We start from the raw sequence: 5,222 nt of genomic DNA on the forward strand, positions 1-5,222 counted from the left end.
AAGGTTGGGCAATCTACTTCTGTAGTGATACTGCCTTGGAAACCCAAGGAGGGGTCACTATGAGTCAGGTCTGACTCAACGGCACATAACAACAACAGTTCTTAGAAGATAGACTCCTGTTTTGTCACTTAAAAATGTTATTTTAATGTGATTTTCTAATTCTCTTTCTTAACATAAAGAAGCTATCAAATATTTTATATGTTTTCTGATAATAGCAGTCCAACAGACATGTGAAAATTGCCTATCTTATAGAAACAAGAGGGGAGCTCTGGTAGAATAGTGCCTAAAGCACTTGACTGCTAACGAGAAGGCTGGCAGTTCAAACTCACCAGCCACTCCTCAGAAGGAAGGTTGGGCAATCTACTTCCATAGCGATAGTGCCTCGGAAACAGTAGAGGGGTCACTATGAGTCAGTGCCGACTAGACGGCACATAACAACAACAACATAGAAAACAGATACTCTAAGAAGGATTACTTGTTCTTAAAGTGAGGTATCAGCACTCATAGTACAATGAATTGTAAAATGCCTCTCTCTTCTTCCTTGCTTTCTCTATTTAGCATATGAATAAACCTGACTGTCTTTACTAAAGGTAAAAGTTGCTTTGGGAATATTAATTTATTTGCAAGAGTCTCTATTGAGAGTTGTTGTGTGCTATGGAGTATATTCTGACTCATAGCAGCCCTATAGGACAGAGTAGAACTATCCCTTAGAGTTCCCTAGGCTGTAATCTTTACCAGAGCAGATTGCCATGTCTTTTCTCCCTTGGAGCCACTGGTGGGTTTGAACTGCTAATCTTTCAGTTAGCAGCCTAGCACTTAACCATTGTACCACAGGACTCCTTGTATTGAGAGTACTATGTGAAAAATGAAAATAATCAAAAAGTGCCAACTTGTGCCAGTACAAGCTGTTGATCAAAAAAATTCTGTTTTTATTTGATGCCCTCATGGCCAGGAAGAACCAGGGCTGAGTCAAGGATAATGGAGATGATTTGGGGGAGAACTGATGAAAGTCTTGTCTTGCTTAGCAGGAAATTTTTGACTCTCCATGTTCTTCTGGGTAGTATCAAAGAGGAGTGAGGAAGGAATTTTATCACCTTTCTTAAATTGCATTGGTAACATTTCAAGGGTATTCAACCACCCAATTTCAGTAACTGAAAAGGGAATCTCAGATCTTTATCTCATTCTTTGTGTGTGGCCTTGAGCAACTCACCTGGTTTTCTCCCATGAACCAGTTTTGTTTTCAGAGCAAAAGAGGCAGTAATAATTAAATGTCATTTTTTGGAGTAAATCAAATCTCAAAAAGTAATATGAATTTATGTCTGTATTGATGCCTGATGGTACTTTTTGAAATATGTGGGTTGTGAGGCCTAGCACAGACATAATAAATGTTAATACACAGAAAACAAATTATCTCCAAAAGCTTTCATTAAGTGGAAATTTAAAAATTCACCCTTCACTTTCAGAGCTGCTTCAAAGTGAAACTAGCTTCAGTCAGGCAAACAATTTTTAAAAATACCAAGCAAATACTTGAGCCATTTATAACCAGTTCTCTTTGAGTCGGCCCCAACTCACGGATACCTCTGCATGTGTCACAGTGGAAACGTGCACCGCAGGGTTCTCACTGTGTATCCACAAGTAGATCCCCAGGCCTTCCTTCTGAGGCGCCTCCTGCGAGATTTGAGCTTACAACCTTGTGGTTAACAGCTGAGTGATCTCACCACTTACACCACCCTGGGACTCCTTGAGCCGTCTGACAGGATGATAAGTCTTCTCTAGTGCCATGCTGAAATGACTTCTCCCCAATGCAGCAGGCAGCAGCTATAACAGCCTCGGAGCATTCCAGAGAACCCAGTGCAGCAGGAGGCCTCTCAGACAGCTCATCTGAAGCCTCCAAGTTGAGTTCCAAGAGTGCTAAAGAAAGAAGAAATCGGAGGAAGAAAAGGAAACAGAAAGAGCAGTCTGGTGGGGAAGAGAAAGATGAGGATGAGTTCCATAAATCCGAGTCTGAGGACAGCATCAGGAGGAAAGGGTTTCGCTTCTCCATCGAAGGGAATCGATTGACGTATGAAAAGAGGTACTCCTCCCCACACCAGGTATGGAGCTGTTGACTTAAATGATTCATGAATGAAAATTAGGCCACTGAAGGGAGCGGGGGAGTTCAAATAGATTTTTAAATTTCCATCAACTAATTGACTGCTTTTTTACTTCAATTTATATTTATCCCTTCTTCACATATTATGAAAATATTTTACTTTACATATATTTAAGTTGACAGCTTGGTATAGTTGAAATAACACTGGGTTGAAAGTCAAGAGCCCTAAATTCTGATCCTGGTACTATTTGCTCATACTGTCTATAACTAATTACATTTTCATCTTTTTGGTTTATAGCCTTCTTAATAGGGGGAAAAAAAAAACTGTGCTTTTTGGGCTAGCTGATAAATATCTCCTTTATTATTTTATTCACGTAACTTCTTTATAAACCATCATGCATCCTCTTGAAAATGTTACTCATGGTACAGTTTATTGAACAGAACATCATTCAGAACTTCAAAATTGAACTTCAAATTCTAACAACACTATCTGTGCCTTATAGGTGAAACAGGAATGATAATTAAAGGAATTTTACAAAGATGGACTAAAACAATTTATAAAGTGTTGGAATTCTTTGAAAGGGAAAAACAATGAAAACAAATTGATCTTGTTAAGGTCATACCCCCAATGTTTACTGAATATTTACGATGTCCATAGCAATGTACTAAGAATATTTCTTTTGAGCTGGAGAAATAGTGGTTCAGGTTGGTTAGTTTTTGAAATATCTTTTGCTTCTGCAATATTGCCTATTCTTCAATCTCAAGAGCTAGAAGCCCCGTTTTATAAAACTAATTTTATTTAATCCAAATGCATATAAAATGAGGAGGTTAGTTAAAAGGAATGAATCACATTTTATTATGAATGTTGACAATCTCCTTCACTTACTCTTGCAAAACGAAAGAACATTTGAAAAGGTTATTTTGACATGATTCTTCTTTTGCTTATTGTTGTTTCAAACTTTCAGTCTTTGTTGAGCATCCGTGGCTCCCTGTTTTCTCCAAGGCGAAATAGCAGAACAAGCCTTTTCAGCTTCAGAGGGCGAGCAAAAGATGTGGGATCCGAGAATGACTTTGCTGATGACGAGCACAGCACATTTGAAGATAACGAGAGCCGGAGAGATTCGCTGTTTGTGCCCCGACGACACGGAGAGCGACGCAACAGTAACCTCAGTCAGACTAGTAGGTCGTCCCGGACGCTGGCAGTGCATCCAGCGAATGGGAAGATGCACAGCGCTGTGGATTGCAATGGTGTGGTTTCCTTGGTTGGTGGACCTTCGGTTCCTACATCGCCTGTTGGACAGCTTCTGCCAGAGGTGATAATAGATAAGCCAGCTACTGATGACAATGTAAGGAAGTTTTAAATAGTTTAGGCATGGCTGGCCCATTATTGCTGCACCAGCCAGTGTTTCTACAGAATGGAACCCCTTGAGAATGATTCCTGGTTGGTGAAGCTGTGAATGTACCTGCATCTTGTAATACCTCTAATAGACTAAAGAGACTAAAACTTAAAACCTCACCACTCTCTGCATAACACCTGAATGCATTTGTTTATAAAATTGCTAGAAAAATAATTTAGACACAATAATAAGTTATTGCCTCCAGTTGGAGGATTTGCTATATACCCATACTGAATTTAGATAGCAGAATGTCATCTAAGGCCCTGCCCAAAACCAAATGAATGATTCCTCTACTTAAATGTAAGGGTGTATAATAAATCTTTCCAACCAATTCTTCAATATTACTCTCGTTTAGGAGATTTTCAAGAACACTGTGCATAAACAGATAGCTTCATTGTTACTTTAACATTTCTAGTTTTCTTATTTGTCTTCCTAAAAAAAAAATGCTGATATAAGTCTTCTCAGATCTAATATAAATGAAGAGATACAAATAAATTATTCATTCTGACAGTTAAAATAATTGTGTTCAAAGGTGTGTTAAGTATTTGTGAATATGTCCACAGATGAGGAATTTTTAAATAGATGTTGCCTCTTTTTAGACTGTTCACTCACTTGAAAATATATCAGCATGATGAGGCATGACTAAGTTAGAATTAGATGACTTATTGCTTTGGTACCCTGGATGAAACTGTTGTCCATGCAGCATGCATGTGTCTTTTTTTAACATACAGTTTGTGTTGTCAATGACCATCCATGTCTTGTGTCTAAAAAATGAGATGGTAGCTAAGTGTGTTGTAACAATTTGTACTTGTTTAAAAATAAATGGCTACCTTCTCAATACCAAGTGCTTTGATAAGTTGTATGACTTCTCAACTTACTAGTTTTTTACTACTACTTCAGAAATAAGGGTAACTGTAAATGTGACTCTCAAGAGATTTATTGATGATATAAAAATTATATCATGTCTCTTAAATTTATAAATCAAAGGGTTAAAAAAGAAACGATTTTTGCTACATGAATAAATGGTTAACAGTTTGGACATTCCAGGTTAAAGATACAATAAGTCAGCAATATCTGCCATCACCAAGTAAATATGAAAGTGCATGATGCATGTGTTTCATGACATTCACTGAGTCACCTTTTGGTTCTTGGCTTATCATCTTGCTCAAGATAACCATTTAATGGATTAGCTTTTTCTTTCTCCCCCAAACAGGGAACGACCACTGAAACTGAAATGAGAAAGAGAAGGTCAAGTTCTTTCCATGTTTCCATGGACTTTCTAGAAGATCCTTCCCAAAGGCAAAGGGCAATGAGTATAGCCAGCATTTTAACAAATACAGTAGAAGGTATGTAACAAATTCCATTCCCATTCCTGTTATTTTCACTAAACTTCTGTTGTCTCATTTGAAACAATATTTTTTTTAAAGTTGGAAGTTTCCAACTTTAATATTCTAATAAGAAGACAATAGGTCATATTCAAGAGTTATTGTTTGTTATATTACTCACATAATCTAGAAAGTTAAAATATTTATTTCAACTCAATCATATGGAGACTATGTTCCTAATTTGTGTGTGGTAACTAAAAATTCAGAGCAATTCTGAACATTCTATTGTTGTTGTTGTATGCCGTCGAATCAGCCCCGACTCATAGCGATCCCTCCTTGGGTTTCCAAGGCAGTATCACTACGGAAGTAGGATTGCCCAACCTTCCTTCTGAGGAGTGGCTGGTGGGT

At 37.7% G+C, this 5,222-nt stretch overlaps 1 protein-coding gene across 1 annotated transcript in view; it reads left to right on the forward strand.

Moving 5' to 3' along the window:
* The window catches only part of LOC103208233 (sodium channel protein type 1 subunit alpha), a 123,767-nt gene that overhangs the window by 50,036 nt on the left and 68,509 nt on the right, over positions 1–5,222 (forward strand). The window lies entirely within an intron of this gene.

Source organism: Orycteropus afer, unplaced genomic scaffold (genome assembly GCF_000298275.1).
Source record: "Orycteropus afer afer isolate SDZICR_OR568_19922 unplaced genomic scaffold, OryAfe1.0 scaffold00001, whole genome shotgun sequence".
NCBI lineage: Eukaryota > Metazoa > Chordata > Mammalia > Tubulidentata > Orycteropodidae > Orycteropus > Orycteropus afer.